Source organism: Theropithecus gelada, chromosome 13 (assembly GCF_003255815.1).
Source record: "Theropithecus gelada isolate Dixy chromosome 13, Tgel_1.0, whole genome shotgun sequence".
NCBI lineage: Eukaryota > Metazoa > Chordata > Mammalia > Primates > Cercopithecidae > Theropithecus > Theropithecus gelada.
The window spans coordinates 67,824,981-67,836,174 of record NC_037681.1 but is presented as its reverse complement, the minus strand read 5'-3'; positions in this window follow the sequence as shown (position 1 = coordinate 67,836,174).

Genomic DNA, 11,194 nt, shown 5'->3' with positions numbered 1-11,194 from the left:
CATGGCTGATTTTCATTTTTTGTAGAGACAAGGTCTTGAGAGGTGTCACTATGTTGCCCAGGCTGGTCTTGGACTCCTGGGCTCAAGTGGTCCTCCTGCCTTGGCCTCCCAAAAGTGCTAGGATTACAGGCATGAGCTGCCCTGCCCAGCCTGGGATCATGGGTTCTTTAACTGTACCCTCTTCAGAGCTTAGCCCAGTATGGGATATAAAGAAGCTTCTCAGGATAGATTGACTATTATTTGCAAAGGTAATCAGAAGTGAGTCTGTGTTTGGAACAGATACCAGAGAATGCAGTCTCCGCGATGAGATCATCTGGGCCCTGTGAAAGAAACTGTTTGGCAGAGGTGGTTGCTTTTCAAAGCTGGCTGGGTGTGTTTCGGTCCTGTGTTAGCTGTTTAGAGTCAAGGCTGGCCTCAGTGAGAAGCGAAGAGCCAGCGAGTGGGTGGTCTAGCCTCCTGCACTCAAATATGTCTCCCCCAAAAGCTGAGAGTCCCTTTGGAATTCAGTTTCTTTCCATTATTTCTGCCTGTTCAAATGTGAACACCTTGTCCTGAATGGTGAATGAATTGTTTTCTTCCCCATTAGGGCTTCTAGTTGAAAACCACACCCTACCAGATGAAATGCAGAAGTGATATTTGTGGAAAGTGGTCTGGGTGGAAACCCTCCTCTAAATCCCATCTGAGATCTCAAAGGACACTGGTTCTCAGAAGAGCCTAGAAGACAGAGACAGGGGCAAGGAGGGGTCCCACAGCTGCCCAACACCAGCCAGCACATAATTTGGGCCAAGATTTGGTTAATTGTGGGTTGGGACAAAGTGAAAGAAAACATGGCTCACAAAGGAAGTCCAATGGCACCCATAAGACACATGTACTCAGTTACAGACATGGGGAGGAGCAAGTTTGGAAGCCGCAACTGTCACCATCAGGGAGAGCTGGAACCACAGCTAGGAGACAGGACCTCTAGTCAGAGTCGCTGGTGTTTCAGGGATGGAAGACTCAGATGCTACAGGCTTGACCTGCCTTCAAGGTATGATTGATGGCAGGTATGCTGAGAAGTTTATTTGCCTCCTGGAATGTTTTCCCTACCTGCTCACAGATGCCTGACATTCCTTTTAACAGGGAACAAGCCTTGCATTACAGAGCAAAAGAGCAAGCTTAAAACGGCCGTCGGAGGAGAATTTCATATCTGAGAAAGACAGCAAGAGGGGGAGAATGGTTGTGTGTGTGTGTATGTGTGTGTGTTTGTCTAGGATGGTATAATTTTGCTCAAGAACGTCGAAATAAGAAAATTTGGAGGCTGGGCACAGTGGCTCACACCTATAATCCCAGTCCTTTGGGAGGCTGAGGCAGGCGGATCATTTGAGGTCAGGAGTTCGAGACCAGCCTGGCCAACATGGTGCAACCCCATCTCTACTCAAAATACAAAAAAATTAGCCAGGAGTGGTGGCACACGTCTGTAGTACCAGCCACTCGGGAGATTGAGGCAGGAGAATCACTTGAACCTGGCAGGTGGAGGTTATAGTGAGCCGAGACTGAGCTATTACACTCCAGACTGGGTGACAGAGCTAGAATCCATCTCAAAAAAAAAAAACAAAAAAGAGGAAGAAAATTTGGAGTCCTGTTGGTGGGGTGGGAGGAGGGAGAGCACAGGAAGAATAGCTAATGAATGCTGGGCTTAGTACCTAGGTAATGGGTTGACCTGTGCAGCAAACCACCATGGCACACATTTACCTATGTAACAAACCTGCACATCCTGCACATGTACCCTCAAACTTAAAATAAATGTTGATTTAAAAAGTAAAAAGAAAATTTGCTTTCTCCCCCACATAATAGCAGTAGTAGCAGCATTTCAGAATGGCTTTATTTTTTCCCAGCTTTAAGAAGCAGAGGAAAGCAAGGCCTTTCTTCCAGGCAAGAATATGAAAAAGGGGGGGGGGGGGGGGTTGTTGCTTTAAGGGGAGTTGCGCTTATTTTTTTTTTGTCTTTTTTTTTTTTTTTTTTTTCCTTTTTGTGGAGAACGGGGTCTCGCTATATTACCCAGGCAGGTCTCGAACTCCTGGGCTCAAGCTATCCTCCCGCCTCTGCCTCCCTGAGAGCTGGGATTACAGGCGTGAGCCACCGCGCCCGGCCTCATATTCTCGATTTAAATTCTTTCATAGATCTCAAATTGTCGCTCTGAAATGCAGTACTTCCCTCTGCTGGCCATAGGGTTGTATAGCTCATCAAAAACAAGGATGTCTCCCAAGTCCTCTCCCTTATCCAAGACTAAGGAATTGACTCTGGACATGAGGTAGGAGATAAATCAAATATAGGATGATTTTCCAACCCTCACGCCCCCTCAGAAAACATCCTTGAGTGTCTATTGGCTCTGAATTTAAACAGGTTTATCTAGCTTCTCCAGCCTGTGCTTAGCCAATCAGGTCACATTGGCATGAATGTGCAAAGAACAATGGCTTGGAGCCCCACCCACGCAATTGCAGGACCTTGGCCCCCTTCCAAAACCTCCCTTGGAGATTCTGGAATACTTTCAGGGGGCTGAGGCTCATGATTTGGGGTTTGGGGCCTCACAGAGAATCCACCATGTTCTTCTTGCTGGCTTCTGTCCCTACACCATCTCTTGGTTAAAAAGCCCCTCAAGGGCTCAAGCCGGGTGCGGTGGCTCACACCTGTAATCCCAGCACTTTGGGAGGCCAAGGTGGGCGGATCACCTGAGGTCAGGAGTTTGAGACCTCCCTGACCAACATAGTGAAACTCCGTCTCTACTAAAAATGCAAAAATTAGCTGGGCATGGTGGCACACACCTGTAATCCCACCTACTTGAGAGGCTGAGGCAGGGGAATCGCTTGAACCTGGGAGGCAGAGGTTGCAGTGAGCTGAGATAGCACCACTGCATTCCAGCCTGGGTGACAGAGCAAGACTCCATCTCAACAACAGCAACAAAAGCCCTTGAAAGAAATTTCCTGCTGCTCTATTGTCCTGCCTGAGCCGGAGTCTGCTAATTCTCAAATCTGCCTCAGTTGCAGTCCTGCTAGTGGCGGTTTCTGTGCAGACGTAGGAAAAAGGGCCCCACAAGATAGTTGGAATTTATTCCAGTATATTCGCATGACCAAATAACAAGTTACATGCTCTGCATTGCATGGTGGTGCGTTTTGGTTAAAAAGCTACCATATCCTAGCAGGGTGGTGGTGATGCGTACCTATAGTCCCAGCTACTCAGGAGGCTGAGGGAGGAGGATTGCTTGAGCCCAGAAGTTTGAAATCAGTCTGGACAACATAGTGAGACCCCGTCTTTTTTTTTTTTTTTTTTTTAAAGGTACCGTGCTTAGGGGGCTTTTTGTGAAACTGACTTTCTACAAATTGATTCTGAAATCAGAGTGAAAACTCTACTAGTATTTTCTATTTCTTTAAGATGTTTTATTTTATTTATTTATTTATTTGAGACAGAGTCTCCCTTTGTTGCCAGGCTGGAGCGCAGTGGTGTGATCTCGGCTCACTGCAACCTCTGACTCCCTTGTTCAAGCGATTCTCCTCCCTCAGCCTCCCGAGTAGCTGGGATTACAGGCACACGCCACCACGCCCAGCTGATTTTTGTATTTTTAGTAGAGACAGAGTTTCACCGTGTTGGCCAGGATGTTCTTGATCTCCTGACCTCATGATCCGCCCACCTCAGCCTCCCAAAGTGCTGGGATTACAGGCGTGAGCCACCACCCCTGGCCAAGATGTTTTATTCAAATTCTACTTTGATTTTATTTGAGGCCTTCAAAACCTTCCGTAATGAAGTGTGGATACATCCCTTAGGATGAGAAATAGAGCCTAAAGGAGATGTTCTCAACATGACTCTCCAGTAATCAGTGGTAGTAAGTACTAGGGTCAAACCTCACCTTGGGGAGAAAAAGGGTATTTATAGGTTTATGGGCCTTTCTCAAAGGCACACTGAAAAATACAAAACACAGGTCTCAATGTAGAGGCTGAGAAGTGGGAGCATATTCAGTTTTTAAAAGCAAATAAAATACAAGTTATTACTTGTGACACAAGCAAGCCGGAACCCCAAGACCCAGAGGTGCTTCTTGGCATCTGGAAGAAGCCGATGTGGTGGCAGTGCTCTGAGTCGGGGGATGCTCAAGGATTACTCTGTAGGCCTTCAGTGATGTGTTTAGTGCTGCAGCGGGAAACTTCACCTCTCTTTTAACGCCAGTCTAAGGCCTCAGCTCTGCTCTGATAGGAGCTACTGGAAGCAAGTGACTTTGCAGAGGACCTAAACTGTAAGAAGTTCACATTGAAAGTTGTAGCCAAGGTCGGTTTCGTGGGTGTGCATCCGGCATAGACAGGGCCTCATGCTCAGAAATGCTCTGTTCAAAAGGGTCCTGCACTGGGGGGCTAATGCTCCATGACTACTGTCTTAGAATTCTTTTCTGTTTTTTTGAGGTGGGGATCTCGCTATGCTTCCCAGGCTGGACTCAAATACCTGGGATCAAGTGATTCTCCCTCCTCAGCTTCCTGAGTAGCTGGGACTACAGGTGTGTGCCACTGCACCCAACTTGTCTTAAAATTCTTAACAATTTTATCTTTGCATTTGCATTTTGCAAGTGAAGTCCAATGGGACAATACAGCATGCACTGAGGGCTTGGGGTCTTGGCCCATGCACGGTCTGCCTCTCCCTGTTTCCCTGGAACAGTTCTCAGCTGCCTGTTCCCCGCTCCCTGGTTCTCCAGGCCCCACCTGACTTCACCTTCCTTGCTGAACTCTGCCTGCTGTAGGGGCCTAGCTGTGGGCACAGGGAGAAGTGAGGTTGAGCTGGTGTGCCCTATGGCATTTTGGGGAGCAGCAGGGTGGCAGCCATCCTTGCCCTGGGCTGGCAGCGCCATGGTGCCTTTGATGGTCAGCAGCAGGACCAGGTCTCTCAGCCATCCCCTGGCCAGGTGCTGAGACTGCTTTGGAATGGAGATTTAATCCCTTGGGGTCTCCCAGCAGCCATGGGTTGGGGCAGCAGGTCCATGGGAAGGGAATATTGACGGCCTCACCTCATCCTTGCCCCTGGGCAGAGACAGCATGTCAGTCTAGTGGTCTAGCCAGAGGAGGACTCCTGGAGCTGGTGAACTGTGCATGGATATGCAGTCATGGGCAGCCCACCTCCTACTCCTCACCCCCCAGTGCCTGCGAGGGTCTGCACTCACCCTGTAAGTATCTCTGTGCCCAAGGAAGCATAGCATCAAATAGCAAATAAACACCAAGAAAGGGCAAGAGAAAGACCACAGAAGAAAGGAAAAGTTTGTATTTTAGTGCCTGTAATGACACTTTTCCCCCCTACCCATCTTTTCTTTTCTTTTTTTTTTTTTTTTTCAGGGTCTTGCTTTATTGCCCAGGCTGGAGTACAGTGGCGCAATCACAGCTCACTGCAGCCTCAACCTCTTGGGCCCAAGCAATCTTCCCACCTTGGTCTCCTAAAGTGCTGGGATAACAGTCATGAGCCGCCACACCTGGCTGAGGCCTCACATTTTCATTTTGTGCTGAGACTTGTAAATTAGGTAGCTAGCTCTGGCTGTAGCAGAGGGTATAGATTCTTTTTCTGGCTCTTTTTTTGTGACATCTCAACTTACTGGGCTCTTATTAAAGGTGATTTAGGTGACTTATTAACTTTTCATGAGTACAGATGAAGAACTCTTCTAGGGCAGGGGTCTCCGTCCCCTGGGCCACAGACCAGTACTGGCCTCAGGAACCAGGCCGCACAGCAGGAGGTGAGTGGCAGGCAAGCAAGTCAAGCTTCATCTGTATTTACGGCCACTCCCCATTGCTGGCATTATTGCCTGAGCTTGGCCTCCTGTCAGATCAGTGGCGACCTTGATTGTCATAGGAGCATGAACCCTCTAGTGAATGGCGCATGGGAGAGATCTAGGTTGCACGCTTCTCAGGAGAATCTAATGCCTGATGACCCGTCACTGTCTCCATTACTCCCAGATGGGATCGTCTAGTTGCAAGAAAACAAGTTCAGGACGCTCACTGATTTTACCTTATGGTGAGTTGTATAATTATTTCGTTATATATTACAATGTAATAATAATAGAAATAAAGTGCACAATAAATGTAATGCGCTCGAATCATCCCTAAACTATCCCCTGCCACCCTAGTCTGTGGAAAAATGGTCTTTCATGAAACTGGTCCCTGTTGCCAAAAAGGTTGGGACTGCTGCTCTAGAAGGTATGGGATTGGGAGGCGGGGGTCACACAGATAGCCACTGACAACCTGAGAATAGTGAGCATGGGCCTGTGAAAACAGATCAATAGGTGTTTGTGGAAGGTATTGATGAATACATGAATGAATGAATGAAACCATAAACTAAGAAAAATGGTATGGCATGCATGAATGTGTGATGGGCCCAAAATATGATCCTCCTAGGGATATTTGCCTTAGAAAAGGAGGCAAAGGCTAAGCTAAAAAAATCTGTGGCACGTGAGAGCCCTAGGGGGCTCTGGGTATGGGTGGGAGGAATCTGAAGTCTCTCTGTAGAGACTACTCTTGGGCCATCCAATCTTCTCTGCTCACTACAGCAAAGCCTTTTTCTGCCCACTACAGCTTCCCACATGCTGCTTAATGTTGATATCTAGAAGAGGTTCTAGCCTGGCATGGTGGCTCCTGTAATCCCAGCACTCTGGGAGTTCAAAGTGGGAGGATTGCTTGAGCCCAGGAGTTCAAGAACAGCCTAGGCAACCTAGTGAGACCACATCTCTACAAAAAATTTAAAAATTAGCTCAATGTGGTGGTGTGTGTCTGTAGTCCCAGCTACTCAGGAGGCTGAGATAGGAGGATCACTTGCGCCCACAGGCTACAGTGAACCATGAGCGTGCCACTACACTCCAGCCTGGGTGACAGAGCAAGACCTTGTCGCTCAAAAAAACAAAAAGAGAAAATAGAAGAGGTTCTTACTGTACAATAGGACTATTTATTTATTTATTTATTTTTTTTTTTGAGTCAGAGTCTTGCTCTGTCACCCAGGCTGGAGTGCAATGGCAGGATCTCGGCTCACTGCAACCTCCGCCTGCTGGGTTCAAGTGATTCTTCTGCCTCAGCCTCCCGAGTAGCTGGGATTACAGGCATGGGCCAGCATGCCCGGCTAATTTTTGTATTTTTAGTAGATGGGGTTTCACCATATTGGCCAGGCTGGTCTTGAACTCCTGATCTCATGTGATCCACCTGCCTCGGCCTCCCAGAGTGCTAGGATTACAGGCATAAGCCACCTCACCCAGCCACAATAAGAGCTTTTTAATGAGAAGAAGACAGAAGTCTTGATAGAGAACTTCTCTTCCTGAGAGGAAGTACCAGCAGGTTATGAACCTTAGTTGATTTGTTTTTAAAAATCTCAAGCTGTAATAATTCCCAATTGCTCGGTGCACAGTGAATGAGGCTGATATTTAAACAGAATGCCGCATGGCACCCAGTGTGTCCACACTTCCTCCCTGCCTGTCCTATGCCTCTCCAGGTGAGGTCCACCTTCTCCTTGAAGCCCTCTCTGACTGCTCCAGTCCCTGAGCTTTCCTTCCTGCACTCGTACAGCATGAGGAAGGCTCCATCTTTTTCTAGATGCGCTATTGTTTTAGCATTGCTGTGTGCACTTTAGAGCCTCATTGCCTCTTTGAGGCCAAGGATGGCACTGTCCCTTCTCTCTAGTTGCTCTGAGTGCCAAGCACAGCCCTGAACACCAAATACTTTGACTCCTTTCTGGCTACTCAACCCTCCTGGTTGTTCCTTCATCACCCTGGACCTGCCCCCATCCCAGGGTCTTTGCACTTGCTCTCCCTCTGCCTGGAAAGCCCTTCTCCCTGCAATCTGCAGGGCTTGATTACTCTTCTCTTTCAGGCCTTTGCTCAAATGTTACCTCATCAATGCACCCTTCTCTGACCATCCTATTGAATATTCCAAATCTTTTTTTTTTTTTTTTTTTTTGAGACAGAGTCTCACTCTGCTGCCCAGGCTGGAGTGTAATGGTTCAATCTTGGCTCACTGCAGCCTCCACCTCCCAGGTTCAAGTGATCCTCCCACCTCAGCTTCCCAAGTAGCTGGATCTACAGACATGTGCCACCACGCCCAGCCTTTTTTTTTTTTTTTTTTTTGAGACAGAGTCTTGCTCTTGTCACCCAGGCTGGGGTGCAGTGGCACGATCTTGGCTCACTGCAACCTCCACCTCCCGGGTTCAAGTGATTCTCATACCTCATCCTCCTGAGTAGCTGGGATTACAGGTGCCCGCCACCACACCTGGCTAATTTTTTTATTTTTAGTAGAGGCAGAGTTTTGCCATGTTGGCCAGGCTAGTCTCAAACTCCTAACCTCAGGTGATCCACCTGCCTCGGCCTCCCAAAGTGCTGGGATTACAGGTGTGAGCAGGCCAGGAACTATTGTGCCATGGATATTGTTGGTAGCCTATCCATCTTCCATGTCCACATCTGCAGGGGAAGGGGACCCTACCCTCAGCTCCTGGGGTGGTCCCTGGTTGGCACAGCCAGTTGGCACAGTCCATTCTCCTGAACACAGTCACAGCCTTCAGAGGGGCACCTGGGACTTGAGCTGTCCAATCAGGGAGATTCTTGGGACTCTTACCTGTAATGTTGCTGTAGACTTGTTTCCTGTTCTTTCTGGAGACATTGTTGGCTTGACTGAGCCATCTGGCCACCAGAGTGAGGATGTGGACAACATAAAGCAGAGGGCAGAACTGAGGGAACCCCAGATAAGGGGAGACAGACCTGGACTAAGGCAACTCTGAAAGGCAAGACTTTCTGGATATTTCTTTTTTTTTTTTTTTTTTTTTTTTTTTTTTTTTTGAGACTGAGTCTGGCTCTGTCGCCCAGGCTGGAGTGCGGTGGCCGGATCTCAGCTCACTGCAAGCTCCGCCTCCCGGGTTCACGCCATTCTCCTGCCTCAGCCTCCCAAGCAGCTGGGACCACAGGCGCCCGCCACTTCGCCCGGCTAGTTTTTTTGTATTTTTTCGTAGAGACGGGGTTTCACCGTGTTAGCCAGGATGGTCTCGATCTTCTGACCTCGTGATCCGCCCGTCTCGGCCTCCCAAAGTGCTGGGATTACAGGCTTGAGCCACCGCGCCCGGCCCTGGATATTTTTAAGGCACTTGGGGACTAAAGTAATAGAGAGTCTAACAAAAAAATTTAAGATGTCCATTATTTGTGTTGTTCAAAGTATAAAAAAATATAGAAACTCCTTTGCTTACAAACTTCCAGCTTCCAATTAAGCAGAGGCCCCAAAGCTATAGCCCAAAGCAGAAGTATGTTGCCTTTAACAGGGGGCACCTGTCGCCGACTCCCATGAGTGTGGAGTTGGGAACACTATAGTTGGCATTTTCAGCTTGTTCTAGAAGTCCAGGACTATGTATCTTGTCTTCTTAACCTGAATGGGATTCTCCCCAATCCAGGGAATGAGCTGTGAGCTTTTTTTTTTCTTTTTTTTTTGAGACAGGGTCTCACTCTGTCACCCATGCTGGAGTGCAGTGGTACAATCATAATCATGGCTCACTGCAGCCTTGACCTTCTGGGCTCAAGCAATCCTCCTGCCTCAGCCTCCCAAGTAGCTGGGACTATAGGCATGTGCCAACAAGCCCAGCTAATTCTTGTGCTTTTGTAGATATGGGATTTCACCTTGTTGCTCAGTCTGGTCTCAGACTCCTGGGCTCAAGTGATCTGCCTGCCTCAGCCTCCAGAAGTGCAGGGATTACAAGTGTGAGCCACCGCGCCTGAGTTCTCTCTTATTGGAATGAAAGTTTTCAGGGGATGCATATTTCAGCTCCCTGCACCCCTGTAATGACAAGACGGACCAATGCTGTAATGTCCTCTTCGCAAATGGCCGAGAGCACACAGATCTGACATGCGTGGAAGGTATTGTGAGGCTGTGTTCTGAAAAGGAATAGTAAACTGGGAAAAGTTTCTCTTCAAACAAACAAACAAAAACCTGGCCTCTGCCAAGCAGGTGCTTCTCCCAGGTTCTTGGCTTCCCAGTTTACTTCCTGGCTTATCTGTAGCAAATGGTCGCTGAGAACCTGGAAGCAATTCCTCATTTGCAAGTCAATGGCAGATTTTTTTGTTTTTTTTCCTTTTTGAGACAGTCTCGCTTTGTCGCTCAGGCTAGAGTGTATGGTGTGATCTCAGCTCACTGCAGCCTCAGCCTTCTGGGTTCAAGTGATTGATTCTCCTGCCTCTCGTCCCAAGTAGCTGGGACTATAGGCATGTGCCACCATGCCCAGCTAATTTTTGTATTTTTAGTAGAGACGGGATTTTGCCATGTTGGCCAGGCTGGTCTCGAATTCCTGACCTCAATGATCCCCCCTCCTCGGCCTCCCAAAATGCTGGGATTACAGGCATGAGCCACCATGCCTGGCCATAATGGCAGATTTTTAGGTGAAAAGAAAAGCACAGTTAATGGCCAGGTGCAGTGGCTCACGCTATAATCCTAGCACTTTAGGATGCCAAGGTGGGCAGATCGCTTAGGTCAGGAGTTCAAGACCAGCCTGGCTAACACGGTGAAACCCCATCTCTACTAAAAATACAAATTAGCCGGGCATGGTGGCGCATGCCTGTAATCCCAGCTACTCGGGATGCTGAGGCAGGAGAATCACTTGAACCTGGGAAGCGGAGCTTGCAGTAAGCTGAGATCGCGCCATTGCACTCTAGCCTAGGCCACAAAAGCAAAACTCCATCCCCAAATGAAAAAAAAAAAAAAGAGGCCAGATGCAGTGGCTCACATCTGTAATCCCAGCACTTTGGGAGGCCGAGGCGGGTGGATCACTTGAGGTCAGGAGTTTAAGACCAGCCTAGCCAAATGGTGAAACCCCATCTCTACTAAAAATACAAAAATTGGCTGGGCGTGGTGATGGACACCTGTAATAGCAGCTACTTGGGAGGCTGAGGCAGGAGAATAGGTTGAATCCAGGAGGCGGAGGTTGCAGTAAGCCGAGATCGCACCATTGCACTCCAGCCTGGGTGACAAGAGCGAAACTCTGTCTCAGAAAGAAAGAAAGAAAGAAAGGGCCGGGCGCGGTGGCTCAAGCCTGTAATCCCAGCACTTTGGGAGGCCGAGGCGGGTGGATCACGAGGTCAGGAGATCGAGACCATCCTGGCTAACATGGTGAAACCCCGTCTCTACTAAAAATACAAAAAACTAGCCGGGCGTGGTGGCGGGCGCCTGTAGTCCCAGCTACTCGG